Genomic DNA, 10,853 nt, shown 5'->3' on the forward strand with positions numbered 1-10,853 from the left:
AGTAGTGTGTGTGGCGGAGGATATTTCATTCTCTGCCCTCTATAGTAGTTTAATATTTCCGCACACGTCGGCTCCACCGTTGTAGGGTTCTCGAGAGGCTCTATCTGTCCAGCTCGGTATGTGATCTCGCGAACTAGACTGTCTGCTCTCACGTTCCCTTCTATCCCGGTATGGGCCGGTATCCAGAAAAGTTTGTGTGTCACTTTATTTCCGAGGGTTTCTGCTCCGAGGAGGATTCGCAGGGCCTCTTTACAGACTCTCCCCTGCATGTGATGCCTGCATGCAGCTTTGGAGTCTGTTAATATGGTCAATGATCTGTTATTTCGGTAGCCTTCGGTCGCTGCAAGCGCTATGGCGACCTCTTCCCCCTCCGCTACCGTGCAATTCCTTATGGTTGCGCAGCTGATTGTCTCTCCCATGTAGTCTACTACAGCCGTAGCTACTCTGTGTGTTTTAGTGTGCTTGTCCCACGGGTATAGCCCTGCATCCGTGTACACCGTGTTTTCCTGTGTTGCCAGGTGGCCTTCCACGTAATCTGCCCTTGCCTGCCTTCTGGCTGCGTGTAGGTTCGCATCCATGTTGCGTGGAATTGGACTTATTCTGAGGGTTTGTCTGATGTTGTCTGGGATGTCTGCCTCTCGATCTATTGCCCCTTTCGTATCGTATCCTAGTCTCTTTAGGAGCATTCTTCCTGTAGCCGACTGCCAAAGTCTCGCTATTTGTGTGTTTAGTTGCGATTCTGCCAGCTCGCTGAACGTGTTGTGTATTCCTAGCTGCAGTAGCTTAAGCGTCTTGAGAGTAGGCCGACCCGATCTTTAGAAATATACGCACGCACATGCACGCGCATGTTGAACATACTGCTCATTGTGTTCCGTTGATCTACTCCGATGAAGCTCAACTGAGTGACGAATGGGCAATGTCCGAAATTCCTGGGCATGACGTGTATTGTGAATGCATTTAGGTTAATAAGCTTAATTGAGTGAAAATAGTAAAAGAAAAAACTCTAGTCAGACACCAGTCCCCAGAGTACTCGTTTGTGGCATGAAAAAGAAAGAAAACAAAGAAAATAAAGGAAAATGAGAAACAGTATGCAATAAAATAAAAATGCGAATGGCATTAATTCTACCGGTAAGGCGTTTTTTCACGTAAATAAAAAGTCAAAAGTACCTATGTAGCATGCAGAGGAAATGCAGCCATGAAGACGTTGAAGGAAGGGGGGGGGGGGTCATAGTGCGATAGTATTTTGCAGTCCTAGGCGCACACCTTGACGTAGGTACGACGGTCGATTTAAGTCATTTCTTAAAATTATGGAATGTTTAATTACAGGTGCACCTATTACATGTGTGCCAGGTCCTCGCGAAAACCGCACGTGTGCGGAACACGAGAAAGAAATCGCATAGGAGTCATGTCACGGCATTTAATACAATACGAAAGTGAGAAGCTCAATGATATTTGTAAAAGTGAATCAACGATAACTTTGTAGTAAGAGGATAAATCGAACACCAAGCACAATATGTGAGAAATTATGGATAATAGACGTTAAATAACACAAACCACTAACACGGGGCTTTACGATGCGATCCTCACGAGGCTTGGTATGTTGGAGAGGAATGACATACTCGGAGCAGGCCGTGTCCCTGACTTAGCCGTATTGTGCGCTTGAGGCTTGCATTCAGCAATTATAAATATTTTAAACCCGAATTGAATAATAGTTTATTTAACAGAGTGCTTCAATGAACCTTTATAGAACAACAATATAGCTAAACGACCTATCTAATTTTAATCATGGATGCGTTCGCGAATTCTGTATGGATTTCTTGCGTTCACATGCCAGGATATAGTGGCAAGCGTTATACACACGTGCTATACACACATTGCCCTAATTTTCGTGCGAAAACAATCTCAAGGGCAGGGCCTAAATGTTCTCTAACTTTCGTGCCCTCTTGTCTCGAACAGAAATTAGCTTGTATGAAGAAGGCACTATTCCCTAGAAAATGAACGTGAAAAACAGAACCGAAACTTTCAAGGGAGCTTTCCTGTTCACGCTTAAAAATAGCTAGCTTATCCGGCATAACTGAGACTCGCCACTTCGTTGTGTCTGCAGATGCTGGTACTAGAGCTGGTACAGAGTTTACTCCCTGCTAACGCCATGATGGCACCAGGTGTAGCTATTTCCCTTTCGCTCTCCGTGAACATCTTGTGTGCGTCGGTGGCTTGCTTGTTTGTGCCTGAGCAAACGCACGAAGCTTGATCTTCAGTGCGACGTTCATAACCGCCTAAAGACGATCCAGGGACCGATGCTTGGTGCGGAAACCACAGCGCGGGAAACCATGTCCAGGGATCCCTGCAAAACAGCACAATGATAACGAGAACAGAAGCTTTGTATCGGTTTCTTGCATTGTTCCTAGCGTTTTAATTATCGGACTGGATGCGACGAGACAACCATGCAAAGTACCTGACAGCCACAAGAGCGTTCCCGCAAAAGCTGGGCCAGTGTTATAAAAAATATTCTGATGCTAGAACCCTTCGTAAGAGCAGGTGCCGCCAATTGTGATGATGAGCATTTCATCAGCGAATGCAACGGGCCAACAGTAAGCATCACATACGAACGAAAGGTTATGTTCATTCGGCCCAAGAAGAAGAAGAAGAAGAAACTTTAGTAAAGAATAGTCCGGCAGTTCTTGATGTGGTGGCCTCAGGTGACGGCTCGAAGTTCTTGGACTCGAGCGGCATCTTCGGCTTGCCGGACGGCCCAGAGCTGGTCTGCCAACTCTGAACTTCTGATAGCCGCCTCCCAGCGGCGGCGACGCCTACGGAGAAGGTCCCCGGCGGCTCCCGCATCCGGGGCGGCGTCGGGAAGAACGGAGCTCGAGCCTTCTACTCTGGCAACAGCCGCGATTATGGACGCGTCGCCAACGGAGCTGCTTTGATTACCGTTGTTGCCGGTACACTCCCAGAGCATGTGTCGCAGCGTTGCTCTGCGTCCGCATGTTTTACACGCGTCTGTTGGGTACAAACGCGGATAGCAGTGGTGTAAGATAGCGGGGCTAGGGTAGGTGTGTGTCTGGAGCAAGCGTAACGACACGGCCTCGTTCCTGTTCAGTTTATCGTGTGGTGGCGGGAATCTGCGTCTTTCGAGTCTGTAGTGTTGGGTGAGGTCTCTGAACGTGGTTAGGCGATCGCCCCACGCCCAGTGTGTTTCTTGTTGCTGTGTTTCTGTTGTAGTGTCCCGATCCGGCAGATCCGATGCCCCGCTCTCGGGGGCGGAGGCGGCCACATAATCAGCGGCGGCTCGGCGTGTGAGACCTCGAGCCGTGGCGTGGGCCGCCTCGTTTCCCGCTAGCGGAACATCGGTGTGTGCCGGGGTCCAGAGGAGGAAGACCGTAGACCGTTCATTCGGCCCAAGGCTCTTTTTTTTTTCTACGCAGCTTTCAGTTTTTCAGTTTCCTGGTCGATGTAACCCTATCAGCCTAAACTGACTACAATAAATTGAACCTAGAACTACAGTAAACTGTGCCAGAAGGGAGAACCGCACAAGAAAGCTTCTGCGAAAGCGCGGCACCATACACAAGTCCACGAATGCAGCCCAGCGGTCTCTGCAACTTCTATTGCATGCTCATATAGAATAGCGCACGTACCTCTCCCTGCGAAGGTCCCAGCTCGAGTTGAAAATGTTGAACCAACCGCGCAATTGTGAAGTTCAACGACATCTGAGCCGCGCGCATCCCGATGCAATTTCGTGGTCCCACGCCGAAAGGCTGGTGGGCTACCTTGCGGAAGCTGCCTTCATTTTCCGGAGAAAACCTGCCGGGGACAAGGACACGATGAACAACATAAATGTCTAGCATTCACAGCGCCCCGCGATACGCATTTCATCGCTGCGTGTGAGCTCTTCCCGTTCAGCTAATTCCCAGGAACACTGGACATTGCTTCCTGGGCTATCTGTCGAACTTCATCGCAATGCACTTTCGTAACTCGATGGGAAGCTTTAATATGAAAGAGCACAAGCTAGGGCATGTTGGTATTCCATAACTGACGTTTTTAGCGCACGAAAAGGGACGAGAGACAGAAGCAAGACGCGGAACATTTATAAAGATCGGTTGAATTTCAACTACTTTAAGTTAGAGACGTCAGGAAGGTACGTCCTTCCAGTAACATTTATGGCCCTTAGATTTAACTTGTCTATATTGTAACAGCAGTGCTTTGCTCATGACCATAAAACTGCTATAACCGTGGTGTAGGCCTGTGTCAAGCCTTCTGTAGCTTTTTGCCTACAATCGTGCGCTTGGTTGTACTTTCTTGCTGGATTTTGAATTAAAGTGACTCTCACTGTGCTCCTTTTGTTCGAAAGGGAAAAGACACGTGGATGGCTGCAATGAGTCACGGACGAGGAATCGTTGTCCTCACCCTCGAAGAAGCGGTAGTAAAAAAAAAAGAAATACTATGGGGGCACCTAAGCAATACTTATGATGTGTAAATGTGATAGCATTATTGCTTGTCACTGAGTGTGTCGCTTAGTTATGCCGCTGAGTTTAGTGCAGCTCCAAACGGCACGCTTCCGCCCTTTTGAGTTATTTGAACGCCTCGGTTGTCCCTAAAGGTCTAAGGATTAATCTAAAAGCTGCCACTTCAAAAATGCCCGTTATTAACGAAACCAAATGAGATAATGTTCTTAAGAATGCATCGTTAGAACAAGTTCCAATCATTATAGAACAAGAGTGAAGCCGTTACGTAGGCGGGACAGATTACTCAAACAGAACCTCACTTCTAAAGATTCATTACAAATAGTTCACTATGAATCCGGTAATGTGAGCACTCTCAAAAATTAAACTACGAAAATTTGCTCGCGACAATGTTGGTTCTCACCATAACCGGCTCGGATCGAATGATACGCCTCCCATACAAGGACCATTACAAAAATGCAGCAAAGCGATTGACAACGTTGTGAACCAGTCTAGTTTTTAACTTTTCGCCTCTCAGCTTAGCGCTCTTTCAAAAGGTTTAAATTCTTACCCGGTCACTGGTGGCTTTAGTGAATTTCAGCTTCTTAAATATTTAGACAGCTTTGCAAGAAATTTGAGATTTCGAGAATATCTTTCCGATCATCCTAGGTCAGGAAAACACGCTATGCACTACCTAGCGGCAAGCACTTGACTCCTCCTCCAAAGCGTGATAAGCGTCTGGATACACATAATAAAGCATTAAAACGCGATATATGTAAGGCATACAAAGAACAAATTCCCTTTCGATGCAATATCTCTATTAGAGAAGAAAGGTCACTGGAGGAATTAAACAGCACGCAATAGGTTTTAATTACGTCTTCCGACAAAGGAGCTGCAATAGTGATAATTGACAAGAATTACGATATTAAGGAGGCCCACAGACAGAGATACTATCTCACTCTTCATTCTATCAAGCAGTAACTTATGATCTTACTCAAAGATTTTAAACTTGAGATCAAGCTCAAAATCAGAGAGATTGTAAAAGATAATAAGATAGAAACAGCAATCTGCAACTCTCACACTGCCCAGTCTCGTGGCGAAGATATTTCATCTCCTATCGAAGATTTCTAAAGAGAAAAACCCAGGCCGAGCCGTTGTTTCCGGTGTAGGCACTGTCCCTGAAAACATATCGCGCTACGTTGACAGCCTAATTGACGCACAATAACTAATTCACGAAATACCAACTACAGTTTTATCTTTTGTAAAAAGTACCAATCATTCTCTTGCTGACATCATGGAGTTATTAGTATCTCCTGAATGCTTGCTTGTTACGCTCGACGTTCATTCTCTGTACCCAAGTATTCCTCATGGTGACGAGATAAAGGCGGTGCTTTCAGCATATGGAGCCTCGTCAATCTATTAGCATGTTGACTGCTATACGCTACGTACACTTAAGTTGATTCACGAAACTAAAAAAAAAAATGAGTTTGATGGGGTCCACTACGTGCAAGTGAGCGTATCGTCAATGGAAACGAGAATTGTTCCTAATTACGTGACTATTTTTATAGGTGTAATGGAGTGAACGAGTGAGTGAGTGAGTGAATGAAACTTTTGAGTCTTTCAAGAGTTTCGCGGTTACGAAGTCTCCGTCGTCTTCATCTTCTTGGCGCTGGCGACTTGAGACTTCTCTTCAGCAAGGGTGGGCCCCTATTCCAAGGCTCCACTGAATCGCGCTGCATCGCTCGCGTGCTGCACTAGGGCCCTTTGGGCCATGAGCTCACTGCTGGTGAGCCGACCCTCCCATTGCTCCGCACTCGGGTGTTCGTGTTTGTGGAATGCTTTGTTGCGTTCGCACTCCCAGGTGATGTGGTAGAGTGTAGGTTTGCCACCGCACCAAGGGCAGGTGGCCCTGTATTGTGTCGGAAACATCTTATTGAGCACGTGTAAGTTGGGGAAGGAGTTTGTCTGTAGTCTGCGCCAGCTGGTCACTTCCTCCTTTGAGAGGTCTTTGTGTGGTGGCGGATATCTAATTCTAGTTCCTCTATGTAAGTTTAGGGTCTCTGCGTATCCCCCCTCGCAAGCCTGTAGGTGGGTCTCCGGGGCATTCTACCACCCAGCTCGGAACGCTTCGCCTCGAGCTAGGCTGTCTGCCCTTTCGTTCCCCACTATGCCTACGTGACCCGGGATCCAGATTAGTTTGTGCCGGGGCTTTTCCTTCTCGGCGGAGGTGGCTCCGCTGAGTATTCTGAGGGCAGTTTTGCTGATTCTGCCTCTCGTGTAGTTCCTGCACACCACCTCTTTTGAGTCCGTCAGTATGTTGAGAGATCGGCCTGTTCTATAACCTTCCGCTGCCGCCAGCGCTTCGGCAATCTCCTCGGCCTCCGCTATGCCAGCGACCTTTGCCGTGGCATACGTGATCGGGTTTCCTTCCCTGTTATGCTTATGCTTATGCTTATCCCCGATTTCCTTTTCTCACCACTACTCGCAGGACAGTGTAAGCTTTTTTAGATGTATCCGTCTCACTGTAAGGGGGCCGGTTAACTACGAAACTTTACAGGAAGCCAAAGGACACACACCAGTATTTACATTTATATAGCAGTCATGTCAGGCGTTGTAAGACGGGTATTCCGTACAGCCAAACACACCGTTTTAAGAGTATATGTTCGAACAAAAAAAAAAATTCAGTGCTAAATCACTAATGAAATGCGCGCTTCTTAAGCAAAAATACCCGGAGCAGATAATTGATGATGCTGTAACTTCAGCTAGCAAGCTCAACCGGGTCGACATACTTAAAGCTAAATCGCCTAATAGCGAACAATACACGAATCTTATCCTTACCCACTCTGCGTCACTGTCAAAGGTTTCAGCTATTCTTAGAAAGCAATATAACATAATTGCTCAACGTGATGGCCTTAAACGCATATCTTTTGATCGCCCCCGCGTCGTATACATGAAAAATTAAAATTTACATTGTACCCTGACCAAACAAAGTCAACCCTAAATTTCACCCGTAGCACAGGCTGTATGTCTTGCGACAAATCACGTTGCCAGGTCTGTCCTCACACGAGAACTACTCAGAAAGCAGTCAGCACCGCGTCCAACTTCTCTTTTCAAATTAAAGGAAACTTTACATGTGACACAGAAAATGTCGTCTACCTTCTTGAAAGCAGTACCTGTAATCAACAGTCCATTGGTCGGACGGAAGCACCTTTCAGGATACAATTTAATAACCACAGGTCACACGCAAAAACGTTTTTGAACCTTCCCGTATCCGTACATGTCAATCTTCCTAGTCACTGTTGCAACGACTTAAAAGCGACAATAAAGGAACCAGGTTTTCGCTCACACCACGACCGGGACATTCGTGACCCCTCCCTTACTTTTAAATTTAGTACCGCCGCCACGGGTGATAATGAAAATACCGGGAAACTAGCGTGCTTGCCTTCTGGTTAGAACAATCGTGATAGTGGAAAGGAAATTCTTTTAATTTAACCACGGCGCATGTAAAGCGATGTTGTTTCGCGCTGACACGTCCACATATCTTCTGTGTTTGAGCCGCTATTGTTTGGCATGCTCCCTTCGTACGGCAAGTCTGCGGTAGAGTTGCGCCTCTTTATTATAAACCATGACGACCCCTCGAAACTGGGGAAGACGCAGCCACCCACATGTTCTTCCCTTTCTGCCACCGTACAGAGGACATTTTTTTCGCCGCTTATTCGAGGGTGACAATGCTTCCTCATCCGTGACTTATCGCAGCTAGCCATGTGTTCTGTTCTATCCATGCATTATTCCCCTGTTTCGAAAAACAAACAAACGCATACTGTAGTTGTTTATTATTATTTTTTCGCTGACACTTTGTTTGGTGCCACATGTCCTTTCCCTTTCCCACACTTTGAGAACGAAAGTTTTTTGTAGTCTTGTTCACTCCGATGAAGGCCGGGCCACCGGCCGAAACATTAGCAAAATAATAGTATTTTTGTTTTTTTTTTGTGTTGTTGTTAAACATGCGAGTTTACTTTCATGCTTATGTGTCTGCATTCAGCGCACACTCCTGATCAATTGGATATATATACATATACATATATATATATATATATATATATATATATATATATATATATATATATATATATATATATATATATATATATATATATATATATATATATATATATATATATATATGCTGCCTTTTGAGTTACGCTCATGCATTGTGGTGAAGTTCGTAGAAGACCAAACAGACGACGTGCAGAATTCCTGTATATGCCGTGGCGCGATTGTGAATCAAGTGTTTAGGCTAAACCCATGCCTTAATTGACTTTATAAAAGGTGCGGCTTTCGATTACAGTGTTTGTGTAGGCCGACACGTGGAGTGTTTCGCCTGCTCGCTCTTTGTAGTCACCCAATGGTACTCCTCTTTATTTACTTCTTTCCTTTCCTACGAAGTAGAATGACTGGTGTGAGAAATGCGTCTCAGGGAGACCTGTCTGCCCTTCTCTCTATAAGCCTGCCCTCTTCCTCTCTCTCATTCTGCTTCAACACCAAACCCCTACTCTGTCAAGTCGTATTACTTTGTCCGGAGCTTCTATTTTTTAACGCGATTAGAATTCTTTGGGAACTTCAACCAGCCTATAATGTGTTTTTCCGGTAATTGAATAATTACCTCATGCCACATGTTCCAATTTGTGAATTTCAGCCGGTTATTTTGCAAGACGTATCCCCTTGGAACAACTTCAGTCATATTACATTCACGTGAGACACTTGTGAACGTCTTTGAGGTTTGTGCGACCGGATTGGGAGCTCGGTATCTCTGGCGTTGCAGCGCGATGCCAATCGCATTGAGTTGTGCATTGGTGTCAGTGAGATAAAGATCGCCGCCTCCTACCTGTCCGGATTGAAGGTCAGTGGGTCAGGCCAGTATCGTGCGTCCCTGTGGATCTGTAGGGTCGGAGACATGAAACACGTACCGGCCTTGTAACGCACGCCGTCGTACTCGAAGTCCTCGATGGCCTTTCTTGTTACGAACCTGCGTACCAAAAAGTCATGAAAGTGAAAGGAACGTCTGCAAGGAGCCAAACGTCAGCAGTGACAGCAATGGAGGTGGTGGCAGCGGTAGCAGCATCGGCAGTAGCAGCAAAGTTCGGGTAGCTTTTAACAGTTAATAATATAGCATACCTCATTTACCCAGACTTAGTGTCAAAGCAGATAAATAAAAAAAACTGTGGTTCTGGAGCCACTCTGGAGCCACTCTGGAGCATGTATTATGGGAATGTCGAGGCATAACAAACTATAATGGGGATGCAGCCCCTCGCGACCGCCTCCGCACACACTGGGAGACTGTGTTGCTCAGCTCTGCCCTTGAAGATCAACTTCGGGCTGTCCCGCGAGCCGAGGAAGCGGCCAGGACTCAAGAACTCCTGGCCATCACCAAGGCGGGACCTTTTTCCCGTCCCACAAACTCGTAGGACCCTTCAATAAAGTTCTTTGAGTGACTGACTTGTAGCGCATGGTGAGTGATCGGACGCCAAGGAATATTGGGTGCGAATCATTCTGCGCAGCAAGTCATGTAGCTGGAACAAATATAATATTGAAAAAGAATAAAAATAAACCGTAGTCACACTGCAAGTTTAAGTGCAACAGCTGTTCTAGACACTCTCCGCAGTAGCTTACTGGTTACGGCGTTGCACTGCTAAGCTCGAGATCGTGGGTTCAAACCCGGCTGCGGCGGCTGCGTTTAAATAAGAGCGAAATGCGAAAAAATAAAAGCTAGTGCACTTAAATTTATATGCCCTTTAATGAATCCCAGGTCACTAAAGTTAATCCAGATTCCCTCACATTCGGCGTACTTCGTAATCAGACCACGGTTTTGGCAGTAGAGAATGCAATTACTTCGACCAATAAAAAATACAATAACGAATCATTCATTTATCCTTTAAGCAGCAGGTGAGGCTAAGTCAGGTATGCTTTACATGCTACTTCGTACGCGTTTGGGCAGGCTCCAAAAGTTGCACAATTACATTTTGCTTACAATTTTACACTCAGATCATTGCGGCAATTCTGAGCACGTCCCACATGTGGCTTCTTTGTTAGGCACGTGTTAGAGAACGTTACCCACGCGTAATATAATTGTGTTGCAACTTTATATTATCTCACAAATTTTACAATCGAGGACTACTCACGTAAGCACTGGCGGGTACAAGCGAAGGGCCTCGTTGATGACTTGACTTATACCCCTGTCACACGGGAAGATTTAATGTCATTCGAATCGACTGGCATTCGATGCATCGAATGCCATTCGGTGTCTTGCGGTGCTACACAGTAAAATATAATGGCATTCGCAAATGATAGCAATGACAATCTGGAACAAAATTTGTGAAATGCAAAGAAATTTTGTGCCTATTAAACGCGTTT

At 45.9% G+C, this 10,853-nt stretch overlaps 1 long non-coding RNA gene across 1 annotated transcript; it reads right to left on the bottom strand.

Moving 5' to 3' along the window:
• Positions 1-1,403: 1,403 nt before the first annotated feature.
• Positions 1,404-10,736, bottom strand: LOC139057355 (uncharacterized). The gene is made up of 4 exons (XR_011512705.1): positions 10,622-10,736; positions 9,328-9,468; positions 3,639-3,804; positions 1,404-2,344 (listed from the first exon to the last, which is right to left on the bottom strand). It is a non-coding gene; the product is annotated as an uncharacterized lncRNA (long non-coding RNA).
• Positions 10,737-10,853: the final 117 nt, after the last annotated feature.

This window comes from Dermacentor albipictus, chromosome 3, assembly GCF_038994185.2.
Source record: "Dermacentor albipictus isolate Rhodes 1998 colony chromosome 3, USDA_Dalb.pri_finalv2, whole genome shotgun sequence".
NCBI lineage: Eukaryota > Metazoa > Arthropoda > Arachnida > Ixodida > Ixodidae > Dermacentor > Dermacentor albipictus.